At 37.5% G+C, this 14,200-nt stretch overlaps 1 protein-coding gene across 17 annotated transcripts in view; it reads left to right on the top strand.

Annotated features, from left to right (window-relative positions):
* FANCL (FA complementation group L) overlaps positions 1-14,200 on the top strand; it is an 84,012-nt gene that overhangs the window by 53,771 nt on the left and 16,041 nt on the right. The window lies entirely within an intron of this gene.

Here is a 14,200-nt window from a genome sequence, read left to right on the forward strand (position 1 = left end):
GGAGTGTTACTATTTTGTGTTTTTTAAGTTCCTAACTGTTGAGAAAACTAACGAGAAGCTGTTAGTTTCTACACATCTACTGCTGTGTAGATCCGTTACTGTTCAGAAATCAGAACGACTGGTTTTTTCAATAGCTTTATTGAGATGTAATAGACATACAGTAAACTGAATGTATTTAAAGTGTATAGTTTGCTGAGTTTTGACAAATATCTACACCCATTAAATTGTCACCTCAATCAAGATAATAAGCACATCCATCATATCCTAGTCACCTCCTTCCCCATTGTTGTCCCTCCCTTTAGTCCTTCCCAACCTTCCCCCTGGGCCTCAGGCAAGTACTGATCTGCTTTATGCTACCATAGATTTGTTTGCAGTTTATAGAATCTTATATAATTCTGTGTACTTTTCTATACCAGTCTTTTTTTCCTTAGCATAATCACTTGGAGATTCAACCATGTTGTAGCATGTAATATAGTTCATTCTTTTTTTGCTGAGTATTGATGGATGTGCCACATATTGGCCATTCACCTTTTGATGGGCATATGGGTTGTTTTCAGAATTTGGCTAGTAAAATTTTCTCCAAATTGATCTGAAGATTCAATGCGGTCGCAATCAAAATCCCAACAGCTCTTTTTTCTTTTTTTTTTTTTTTTCTAATTTAAGACATTGACAAAATTATGGCTGGTTGCAATGGCTCACACCCATAATCCCAACACTTTAGGAGGCTGAGACTAGAGGATTGATTGAGCCTGACAGTTAGAGACCATCTGGGCAACATGGTGAAACCTCATCTCTACAAAAAATACAAAAATCAGCTGGGTGTGGGGGCAACGCATCTGTAGTCCCCCAGCTACTCAGGAGGCTGAGGTGGGAGGATCAGTTGAGCCCAGGAGCTCGAGGTTGCAGTGAGCTGTGATCATGCCAATGTACTCCAGCCTGTGTGACAGAGAGACCCTGTCTCAAAAACTAACAAACAAAAAACCAAAAAAAAAAATAAAAACAAAAACATCCTGAAATTAACAGAATTATTCCAAAATGTATGTGCAAAGGCTGCAAAGGTCTTATGATAGTTAAAATAACTCTGAAAAAGAATAAAATGAGAAGACTAACACAACCTGATTTAAATACTTACAAATCTACTTTTTTTCAGGATAATTTGGTATTTTCATAAAGGTAGACAAGTAGATCACGAACAGAGAATTCAGAAATAGACCCATACATATACAAACAGCTGTTTTCAACGAAGGTACAAAGATAGTTTAGTGGAGGAAGGACAGTCTTTCAACACATGGTGCTGAGACAATTGGATATTTGTAAGTGAAAATGAACTCATTGATCCATATACAAAAATTAATTTATAATGAATTATAAACTTAATATAAAAACCTAAATATAAAGCTTCTAGAAGAAACACAGGAAAAAGCATTTGTAACTCTAGGCTAGGCACATATTTCTTGGTATCACACCAAATGCAAGGTCCGAAAAAGAACAAATTGATAAATTGGTCTTCATCAAAATTAAAAATTTCTGTTCTTGAAAGACACTCTTAAGAGAAATTAGAAGCTAGATTAGAAAATGTTTGCAAATCATATATCTGATGTATTTAGAATATATAAAGAACTCTCAAAGCTCAATAATAAAACTCAAAATGGACATTGTTTATGTACACACATTCTATATTTTTCAAGGATAACACTTTCACTACCATTAAAGCTGTATATAAATTTATTTCATGTGAAAAAAGTTTTCAAAATATATTTACTAACTCTTAGAGAATTGAACTTACGTCAGTTGCTTGTCTATTTTTGCCTAGGAATCAGGTAATTCTTGCTTCCATCTTCACTTTCTTTGCAACAGTTTTTTTAAAAATTATTATACTTTTAAGTTTTAGGGTACATGTGTACAACGTGCAGGTTTGTTACATAGGTATACATGTGCCATGTTGGTTTGCTGCACCCATTAACTCGTCATTTGCATTAGGTATTTCTCCTAATACTATCCCTCCCCCATCCCCCAACCCCACGACAGGCCCTGGAATGTGATGTTTCCTGCCCTCTGTCCAAGTGTTCTCATTGTTCAAATTCCACCTGTGAGTGAGAACGTGTGGTGTTTGGTTTTCTGTTCTTGTGGTAGTTTGCTGAGAATGATAGTTTACAACTTCATCCATGTCCCTACAAAGGACATGAACTAATCCTTTTTTTTTTTTTTTTTAATTTATTTATTATTATTATACTTTAAGTTGTAGGGTACATGTGCATAACGTGCAGGTTTGTTACATATGTATACTTGTGCCATGTTGGTGTGCTGCACCCATCAACTCGTCATTTACATCAGGTATAACTCCCAATGCAATCCCTCCCCCCTCCCTCCTCCCCATGATAGGCCCCGGTGTGTGATGTTCCCCTTCCTGAGTCCAAGTGATCTCATTGTTCAGTTCCCACCTATGAGTGAGAACATGCGGTGTTTGGTTTTCTGTTCTTGTGATAGTTTGCTAAGAATGATGGTTTCCAGCTGCATCCATGTCCCTACAAAGGACACAGACTCATCCTTTTTGATGGCTGCATAGTATTCCATGGTGTATATGTGCCACATTTTCTTAATCCAATCTGTCACTGATGGACATTTGGGTTGATTCCAAGTCTTTGCTATTGTGAATAGTGCTGCAATAAACATACGTGTGCATGTGTCTTTATAGCAGCATAATTTATAATCCTTTGGGTATATACCCAGTAATGGGATGGCTGTGTCATATGGTACATCTAGTTCTAGATCCTTGAGGAATCGCCATACTGTTTTCCATAATGGTTGAACTAGTTTACAATCCCACCAACAGTGTAAAAGTGTTCCTATTTCTCCACATCCTCTCCAGCACCTGTTGTTTCCTGACTTTTTAATGATCACCATTCTAACTGGTGTGAGATGGTATCTCATTGTGGTTTTGATTTGCATTTCTCTGATGGCCAGTGATGATGAGCATTTTTTCATGTGTCTGTTGGCTGTATGAATGTCTTCTTTTGAGAAATGTCTGTTCATATCCTTTGCCCACTTTTTGATGGGGTTGTTTTTTTCTTGTAAATTTGTTTGAGTTCTTTGTAGGTTCTGGATATTAGTTAGCCCTTTGTCAGATGAGTAGATTGCAAAAATTTTCTCCCATTCTGTAGGTTGCCTGTTCACTCTGATGGTAGTTTCTTTTGCTGTGCAGAAGCTCTTTAGTTTAATGAGATCCCATTTGTCAATTTTGGCTTTTGCTGCTGTTGCTTTTGGTGTTTTAGACATGAAGTCTTTGCCCATGCCTATGTCCTGAATGGTACTACCTAGATTTTCCTCTAGGATTTTTATGGTATTAGGTCTAACATTTAAGTCTCTAATCCATCTTGAATTAATTTTCGTATAAGGAGTAAGGAAAGGATCCAGTTTCAGCTTTCTACTTATGGCTAGCCAATTTTCCCAGCACCATTTATTAAATAGGGAATCCTTTCCCCATTTCTTGTTTCTCTCAGGTTTGTCAAAGATCAGATGGCTGTAGATGTGTGGTATTATTTCTGAGGACTCTGTTCTGTTCCATTGGTCTATATCTCTGTTTTGGTACCAATACCATGCTGTTTTGGTTACTGTAGCCTTGTAGTATAGTTTGAAGTCAGGTAGCGTGATGCCTCCAGCTTTGTTCTTTTGACTTAGGATTGTCTTGGAGATGCGGGCTCTTTTTTGGTTCCATATGAACTTTAAAGCAGTTTTTTCCAATTCTGTGAAGAAACTCATTGGTAGCTTGATGGGGATGGCATGGAATCTATAAATTACCTTGGGCAGTATGGCCATTTTCACGATATTGATTCTTCCTACCCATGAGCATGGTATGTTCTTCCATTTGTTTGTGTCCTCTTTTATTTCACTGAGCAGTGGTTTGTAGTTCTCCTTGAAGAGGTCCTTTACATCCCTTGTAAGTTGGATTCCTAGGTATTTTATTCTCTTTGAAGCAATTGTGAATGGAAGTTCATTCCTGATTTGGCTCTCTGTTTGTCTGTTACTGGTGTATAAGAATGCTTGTGATTTTTGCACATTAATTTTGTATCCTGAGACTTTGCTGAAGTTGCTTATCAGCTTAAGGAGATTTTGGGCTGAGACAATGGGGTTTTCTAAATATACAATCATGTCATCTGCAAACAGGGACAATTTGACTTCTTCTTTTCCTAACTGAATACCCTTGATTTCTTTCTCTTGCCTAATTGCCCTAGCCAGAACTTCCAACACTATGTTGAATAGGAGTGGTGAGAGAGGGCATCCCTGTCTTGTGCCAGTTTTCAAAGGGAATTTTTCCAGTTTTTGCCCATTCAGTATGATATTGGCTGTGGGTTTGTCATAAATAGCTCTTATTATTTTGAGGTACGTTCCATCAATACCGAGTTTATTGAGCGTTTTTAGCATGAAGGGCTGTTGAATTTTGTCAAAAGCCTTTTCTGCATCTATTGAGATAATCATGTGGTTCTTGTCTTTGGTTCTGTTTATATGCTGGATTATGTTTATTGATTTGCAAATGTTGAACCAGCCTTGCATCCCAGGGATGAAGCCCACTTGATCATGGTGGATAAGCTTTTTGATGTGTTGCTGAATCCGGTTTGCCAGTATTTTATTGAGGATTTTTGCATCGATGTTCATCAGGGATATTGGTCTAAAATTCTCTTTTTTTGTTGTGTCTCTGCCAGGCTTTGGTATCAGGACGATGTTGGCCTCATGAAATGAGTTAGGGAGGATTCCCTCTTTTTCTATTGATTGGAATAGTTTCAGAAGGAATGGTACCAACTCCTCCTTGTACCTCTGGTAGAATTCAGCTGTGAATCCATCTGGTCCTGGACTTTTTTTGGTTGGTAGGCTATTAATTGTTGCCTCAATTTCAGAGCCTGCTATTGGTCTATTCAGGGATTCAACTTCTTCCTGGTTTAGTCTTGGAAGAGTGTAAGTGTCCAGGAAATTATCCATTTCTTCTAGATTTTCCAGTTTATTTGCGTAGAGGTGTTTATAGTATTCTCTGATGGTAGTTTGTATTTCTGTGGGGTCGGTGGTGATATCCCCTTTATCATTTTTAATTGTGTCGATTTGATTCTTCTCTCTTTTCTTCTTCATTAGTCTTGCTAGTGGTCTGTCAATTTTGTTGATCTTTTCAAAAAACCAACTCCTGGATTCATTGATTTTTTGGAGGGTTTTTTGTGTCTCTATGTCCTTCAGTTCTGCTCTGATCTTAGTTATTTCTTGCCTTCTGCTAGCTTTCGAATGTGTTTGCTCTTACTTCTCTAGTTCTTTTAATTGCGATGTTAGAGTGTCAATTTTAGATCTTTCCTGCTTTCTCTTGTGGGCATTTAGTGCTATAAATTTCCCTCTACACACTGCTTTAAATGTGTCCCAGAGATTCTGGTATGTTGTATCTTTGTTCTCATTGGTTTCAAAGAACATCTTTATTTCTGCCTTCATTTCGTTATGTACCCAGTAGTCATTCAGGAGCAGGTTGTTCAGTTTCCATGTAGTTGAGCGGTTTTGATTGAGTTTCTTAGTCCTGAGTTCTAGTTTGATTGCACTGTGGTCTGAGAGACAGTTTGTTATAATTTCTGTTCTTGTACATTTGCTGAGGAGTGCTTTACTTCCAATTACGTGGTCAATTTTGGAGTAAGTACGATGTGGTGCTGAGAAGAATGTATATTCTGTTGATTTGGGGTGGAGAGTTCTATAGATGTCTATTAGGTCTGCTTGCTGCAGAGATGAGTTCAATTCCTGGATATCCTTGTTAACTTTCTGTCTCGTTGATCTGTCTAATGTTGACAGTGGAGTGTTGAAGTCTCCCATTATTATTGTATGGGAGTCTAAGTCTCTTTGTAAGTCTCTAAGGACTTGCTTGATGAATCTGGGTGCTCCTGTATTGGGTGCATATATATTTAGGATAGTTAGCTCTTCCTGTTGAATTGATCCCTTTACCATTATGTAATGGCTTTCTTTGTCTGTTTTGATCTTTGATGGTTTAAAGTCTGTTTTATCAGAGACTAGTATTGCAACCCCCGCTTTTTTTTGTTCTCCATTTGCTTGGTAAATCTTCCTCCATCCCTTTATTTTGAGCCTATGTATGTCTCTGCGTGTGAGATGGGTCTCCTGAATACAGCAGACTGATGGGTCTTGACTCTTTATCCAGTTTGCCAGTCTGTGTCTTTTAATTGGAGCATTTAGTCCATTTACATTTAAGGTGAATATTGTTATGTGTGAACTTGATCCTGCCATTATATTAACTGGTTATTTTGCTCGTTAGTTGATGCAGTTTCTTCCTAGCCTCGATGGTCTTTACATTTTGGCATGTTTTTGCAATGGCTGGTACCGGTTGTTCCTTTCCATGTTTAGTGCTTCCTTCAGGGTCTCTTGTAAGGCAGGCCTAGTGGTGACAAAATCTCTAAGCATTTGCTTATCTGTAAAGGATTTTATTTCTCCTTCACTTATGAAACTTAGTTTGGCTGGATATGAAATTCTGGGTTGAAAATTCTTTTCTTTAAGAATGTTGAATATTGGCCCCCACTCTCTTCTGGCTTGGAGAGTTTCTGCCGAGAGATCTGCTGTTAGTCTGATGGGCTTCCCTTTGTGGGTAACCCGACCTTTCTCTCTTGCTGCCCTTAAGATTTTTTCCTTCATTTCAACTTTGGTGAATCTGGCAATTATGTGTCTTGGAGTTGCTCTTCTCGAGGAGTATCTTTGTGGCGTTCTCTGTATTTCCTGGATTTGAATGTTGGCCTGCCCTACTAGGTTGGGGAAGTTCTCCTGGATGATATCCTGAAGAGTGTTTTCCAACTTGGTTCCATTTTCCCCCTCACTTTCAGGCACCCCAATCAGACGTAGATTTGGTCTTTTTACATAATCCCATACTTCTTGCAGGCTTTGTTCATTTCTTTTTCTTCTTTTTTCTTTTGGTTTCTCTTCTCGCTTCATTTCATTCATTTGATCCTCAATCGCTGATACTCTTTCTTCCAGTTGATCGAGTCGGTTACTGAAGCTTGTGCATTTGTCACGTATTTCTCGTGTCATGGTTTTCATCTCTTTCATTTCGTTTATGACCTTCTCTGCATTAATTACTCTAGCCATCAATTCTTCCACTTTTTTTTCAAGATTTTTAGTTTCTTTGCGCTGGGTACGTAATTCCTCCTTTAGCTCTGAGAAATTTGATGGACTGAAGCCTTCTTCTCTCATCTCGTCAAAGTCATTCTCCGTCCAGCTTTGATCCGTTGCTGGCGATGAGCTGCGCTCCTTTGCCGGGGGAGATGTGCTCTTATTTTTTGAATTTCCAGCTTTTCTGCCCTGCTTTTTCCCCATCTTTGTGGTTTTATCTGCCTCTGGTCTTTGATGATGGTGATGTACTGATGGGGTTTTGGTGTAGGTGTCCTTCCTGTTTGATAGTTTTCCTTCTAACAGTCAGGACCCTCAGCTGTAGGTCTGTTGGAGATTGCTTGAGGTCCACTCCAGACCCTGTTTGCCTGGGTATCAGCAGCAGAGGCTGCAGAAGATAGAATATTTCTGAACAGCGAGTGTACCTGTCTGATTCTTGCTTTGGAAGCTTCCTCTCAGGGGTGTACTCCACCCTGTGAGGTGTGGGGTGTCAGACTGCCCCTAGTGGGGGATGTCTCCCAGTTAGGCTACTCAGGGGTCAGGGACCCACTTGAGCAGGGAGTCTGTCCCTTCTCAGATCTCAACCTCCGTGTTGGGAGATCCACTGCTCTCTTCAAAGCTGTCAGACAGAGTCGTTTGCATCTGCAGAGGCTTCTGCTGTGTTTGTTATTGTTTACTGTGCCCTGTCCCCAGAGGTGGAGTCTACAGAGACAGGCAGGTTTCCTTGAGCTGCTGTGAGCTCCACCCAGTTCGAGCTTCCCAGTGGCTTTGTTTACCTACTTAAGCCTCAGCAATGGCGGGCGCCCCTCCCCCAGCCTCGCTGCTGCCTTGCCAGTAGATCACAGACTGCTGTGCTAGCAATGAGGGAGGCTCCGTGGGCGTGGGACCCTCCCGGCCAGGTGTGGGATATGATCTCCTGGTGTGCCTGTTTGCTTAAAGCGCAGTATTGGGGTGGGAGTTACCCACTTTTCCAGGTGTTGTGTGTCTCAGTTCCCCTGGCTAGGAAAAGGGATTCCCTTCCCCCTTGCGCTTCCCAGGTGAGGCAATGCCTCGCCCTGCTTCAGCTCTCGCTGGTCGGGCTGCAGCAGCTGACCAGCACTGATCGTCCGGCACTCCCCAGTGAAATGAACCCAGTACCTCAGTTGAAAATGCAGAAATCACCGGTCTTCTGTGTGGCTCGCGCTGGGAGTTGGAGACTGGAGCTGTTCCTATTCGGCCATCTTGCTCCGCAACTAATCCTTTTTTTATGGCTGCATAGTAATCCATGGTGTATATGTGCTACATTTTCTTAATCCAGTCTATCACTGATGGACATTTAGGTTGGTTGCAAGTCTTTGCTATTGTGACTAGTGCAGCAATAAACATACATATGTATGTGTCTTTATAGTAGCATAATTTATAATCCTTTGAGTATATACCCAGTAATGGCATGGCTGGGTCAAATGGTATTTCTAGTTCTAGATCCTTGAGGAATTACCACACTGTCTTCCACAATGGCTGAACTAGTTTACACTCCCACCAACAGTGTAAAAGTGTTCCTGTTTCTCCATGTCCTCTCCATCACTTGTTTCCTGACTCTTTAATGATTGCCATTCTAACTGGTGTGAGATGGTGTCTCGTTGTGGTTTTGATTTTTGCAACATTTCTTACTCAACCACATTGCTTCAGTCAGCTTCATGGTGGTGTATGTTGATGAAACAGTTCACGCAGTTCTTCCACTTCACTTCTTTTTGCCCCAGGGATTTTCTAATGCTAAGACCCAGGGATTTTCTAATGCTAAGACCAAGGATGCTTGTGGGAGCCACTAGGCATACATACATATCCACACCTGTAAGTGTGAGAGACTGAATCCCCATTAGGGCAATTCAGCCAATGGTGTGGAAGCCAGAAAAAAATGCTCTTGCATTCTGGTTCTTGGACAGGAATTCTGAGGAACTTTCTCTACAGCTTCTTACAGAGCTACCATCGACTACAATAACCAGCTTGAAAGCACATCCTTATTTTGCATTCCCTACTGTGTTTCACTCTTTCCAGTTCCCACTCTTCATTCCCTGAGTTCACTTCCAATAAATTTTCCCCATGCATGTCCTTGTCTCTGGCTTTGCTTTCTGGAGAAATTTCAAGCTTGGGCCAATTGTCATTGTTATATGCTACAGATGAAGATATGTAGGACAAGGTCCAAATATACCAAGCATACTTATGGCCCAGAAATTTACCTTCTTAAAGAAAATTCTGATGTTTGCTTTTTGATTATTTGACGCATTTTTCAAGATTGAACAAAACCTATGCAATTATATATGACCTCCTAAGCAGTATAACTTGGCAGGCCCTCTTTAAAATCAATTTATAAATCAAAGGCTGCACTAGGCTTCTCTCAAATTATTTCCTTGCCTCTATAAAATTGTAATCTTCACAGTTGCTGTCGGCTTCCTTTGACTTGTCACTATTTGAAAAATTTTCTGTGACTTCTATATAACTAACAGTGGGTAATAGGCACTGACTTCTTAGCTGCACTTGTACCTAGTGTGTAGAATGTAAGAAAAGTGTTTCTCAATATTTCAGTGATAGGTACTAATACGTTTTTTAAAGTGTTTAGACCTAAGCGTACAAGTAATTCGGCAGTAAAAAATAACACTGTACAAGCCAAACTACTGATTCCTTGACTAAAATTACATTCCCTAGTCATGGAACTAATAAAATTTTTTGTTTATCTCCTTATTCATTGACTTGTGCTTCTTAAGCAATAGTTTTAAAATGAGATACATTTTAAGACTTTAGAATAATGATACCCAGTTTTTGCGTGGTTTATTTCATTTATTAAACGTGAGCAAGAATAACCGACCCTGTCCTTACCCTGCTTAATTATCGGGGTCTTTGACTCATTTATAACTTCCAGTATTAAAATTGGCAAGAATTGCCGAAAGCAAGTGATGGTGCTTCAGTGTTATAAGACTATTCAGGAAGTAGAATAAGCCGTTTAGTTTTTTTGTAAGGTCATGATTTGGTGACCTTTGAATGGAGTAACTTTCTAATGGTTCATGATCTCAAGGTTTAAATGTCAGATACGCTGGTTGGGTGGTTTGTTCAGAAATCTTTTCAGTATGTGTGTTCGGAAACTTTCAGGTGCATTAACACAGAGATCCCAAATACAGATCTTTTCACGGACGAGCCCTTATACGGAACAGTTCAGGTAATTCTGATTTAGGTACAGAGAATTTCATTAAGTGCCTTAGGAGAACTTATATTGGATTGATCTCTTAATATCTTTATGCCTGCTCTTTTCAAATCATGTGGAGATGTCTATTTTTTCCTTAAGATTAATTTTTTTTTTATTCTTCTGACCTTTGGTTTTTCACCATAGGAAGATTAGACTCCATATCAGGAAATATTTCCCCGTTTAAGTTAGCTTCTGTGCTCCTTCTGCATATAGTATTATAGAGGTAGTTTTCTAGTTTCTCTTTTGGCCTGTGCCTCTTTTTTCTCCTACAGTCCTACCCCACGTTAAGGTAGACGAACAAATAGATTTTTTTAAAGTCTGTGGTGGGTTGGTGTGCCTTCAGCATGGACCTTTGCTGCAGACCTTTTGTGGAAGGTGAAGTAGAATGTACTTGGCTGTTATTTATTCTCACCTTGTTTTATGTTTCCTAACTTTCTCACGGTGTTTCCTCCCCTTTTGGGGGACTTTTTAAGGACAAGATGGTGCTGAGAATTGTGTTCTTTTCCTTCTCATACCATGATAAGGCTTAGCTGAGAGGCTTCTGCATTATCTTGATTTCTATGATACTTTTCTTCTCTGTAAGACAGTTACTGCTTTTGGGGCATGCAGCTTATGTATGTATGTTTAAGGATTGTTTTCTGTTGCTAATTTCTGTTGTCTTTAATTTTTTCTCTTATATTTTTATTCTTCATTTCCTTATTCTTATTATTGTATGCATGCACAAAACAGATGGCATTTTCCTTTGATTAGCAGATCTGAAGTTCTGGGTGTAATTTTTGGATCTTCACTGTGTTTAAGCTATACAGTTGTTTTGCTATTCCTGTTAAGAATTTATGGTTCAAAACCTATTCCAAAACTCGAGTTTTTTGACTGCTGCAGTTTTTCTCCTATATTTTAGGCAATAATGGTAGATTTGTAATGCATTTTTTACTTCTCCTTTAAATACATGGTGATATAAAGTATAATGTAATCCAAATATTTTGATTCTCATATAAAAGATTTTTGATTCTGATGTGAAAATTATTTTGATCAAAGTAAATTGTTATTGTATATTAAATCATATAAATAGACATTTGTATTTAATGGATATATTCATATTTATTAAAATCCCTTTATAAACAATAATTGGTAATAAATGAGATTACATTGTAATGGCATCTTGAAAGGGAATCTCGGTACTTTTAAGGGGAAAGCAGTACCTACTTCATGGATTTTCAAGCAGTTATATTTAGAATTCTTGACTTTTATGCCTGGAAGTCACCTTAGAAGTTACCTTAGAAGTTGTCTACTGTACCATCCACAATTATAAGTACAATGTTAAAGCTTAGAGAGGCTGAGTATGTCTTGCTTAAGATCAAATACCTTGTTACCATCAATATGGGAGCTGTGATTTCCTTGCAAACTGGGTACTTTTAACTTTATATTGGAGAAGCCAACATAGTCCCGTACATGGCTAAAACGTTAATTTCACTGAATCAACTTTAATGTACTTTCTGCTATACTGTGAGTATCAGGAAATGAAAGGATGGATAACAGATCACTTGTTTTTATTTCTTTGTGTGCTTTTCTAGGATTATAAAAATGTTATAGGAAATATGGAAAGGTACAAAGAAGAGAATAAAAAATTGTCATTGTCATAAAAGAGGATTTTAAAAATGTAACCACACTAACTGGGGACCAGTAAAAGATTAGATTAAAATCACTGAAGCAGAGTGAGAACAAAACCACTCTTGATTATTCTGGAATGGATTAAGAGCATGGATAAAGATTCCATAGGACCTACAAAATGCTGACCTCTTCACTGAGGTTTGGTAATAAAAGCAGTAACTAATAAGGGGAGTGCTGTAAGAGAGGAGCCAAACCATGGGATTAAGCTATCTTGGTTAATGAAGGAAAAGCTACTTTGGAGAATTCAGACCTACACCCATATACTTATTTTTTTTTCAATATCCTCTAACTCTGAAGCTCTGCAATTTGTGAAATAATATCTAAACTTAAGAGTTTGGATATTTTTATTTGATCATGTATGTACTTTTTAGGAAATTATGTCTTCATTCATTTTTTCTATTCTTTTTTTTAAAAATATCTTTTAGTAACCTTATATAAAGGGTATTAATCCTTTGATATGGTACAGATATTTTGCTATTATTTCATTAGGCTGTGAACTTCTCTAGGACGAGTACTATAATATGTCTTATAATAATAGCTCCCAATTTTTAAACATTTACTCTAAGAAGTTAGCATTTTATCTGCATTATCTCACTCAGATCTTGTGAGGATTAACACTATTTCCATATTACAAATGCTAAGGGAGGTAAGTAACTTGCTGAAAAGATGCAACTAATGTTAAGTGGTAGAGCTAGGAATGAGACTTACTTGGCTATAGTTTGTGATCTTAATCAGCATACTCTATTGCATTTTCTGTTTTCTTAGTATCACCAGTATCTAGTGTTGATTGTAACACTCAGTAGACACATTATTCAGATTTGCTGGATTGGGTTGTATTAGGATATCATTCATTTATGTAGTATTTATTTACTTAATTTTGTATAACCTGATGTGATGTAAGTGAGGACTTGCATTCTTCAATGCTTGACCCCTATGGTTTGTTAAATATGGTTACAAATTGACTATTTTAAGTTGAAGATAAAACTGTTTCTTCCATAGGGTAGCTGTATAAAATGGGTTTTATTTCTTACAAATTTATTGTATACCCCTCAAAAATTCCAGAATTTATCACAGGAATAAAATAGAATGTTATTTTAAACCTTAACAACAAAAGTCAAAGTTATGATGAAAATGTTCTTAAGGATGCCTTTCTTTTTGTGAATTGTATGGAAGTATGACTCTGGTAATAGTTGGACTGAAACAAGCATGGCTATTCTTCATTCTTTCACTAGTGGTTTCTAACCTTATCTGCACATTAGAATCACTTGAGAAACTTTTTAAAGTCCCAATATAAAGGCTGTATTGAGCTAACATCAATTAAAAAGGAATGGGTAGAATAGAATTTTTATATTAATATTTAAGTTCCTTAGGTGATTCCAGTATGATTTTTATTGTGGAGAAAGTTACGGTTACTGGTAATATTTCTGTGGTTTCTTATCTATATCCATAGTTGAAGGAAATGCTACATTTTACTTAGAAGGTAAGATGTATTTTTTTTTAACCTATTTAAGATTCTGTGGTTCAGAATGCTTATCATAGACATTTCAAAGATTATAATCTGTCTTATATAGTGAGCTTTTTTCTGAGAAGACATTATTTGTGTGTTTTAGAGAGGGTTTTAAATATATTATTTAAATGTATAGATTTGAAGATTAATTTTTAAAGGCCAGTTATTAAATATTTTTTAAAATGAAGCAAATTAGTCTATATCCTAATCCAGAAATAATAATTTGGGTCAACCTTCTCAGTTATAACAAGTAACTCACACATAATTTATGTCATTTATTTAATATTTTTGAGATTCATTCCCCCCTCCAATGTTTTATTACAAATTTTCTGACGTACAAGAAACATTGAAAAAGTTTATGGTGAATACCCATATATCCACCATCTAAATTTTATAGTTAATCGTTCTTATATTTTGTTTATCATATGTTTTTCCATTTATTCATCCTTTCTTCCACCCATAAATCCAGCCATTTTTAGTTCTATCTAAAGTAACTTGCAGGTATCTGAATACTTTCTTTAAAATATGTCATCAGCATGCATACATTTAACTAGAGTTCAGTTCTTTGTAAAATTTGGAAACAGTAAAGTGCATAAATCTTAAGTGTTCCGTAAGTTCCAGTAAATGGATACACCAGTGCAATCCACAGTCAAGATGCAGAACATTATCATCACAGGGTT

Source organism: Macaca fascicularis, chromosome 13 (assembly GCF_037993035.2).
Source record: "Macaca fascicularis isolate 582-1 chromosome 13, T2T-MFA8v1.1".
Lineage (NCBI taxonomy): Eukaryota > Metazoa > Chordata > Mammalia > Primates > Cercopithecidae > Macaca > Macaca fascicularis.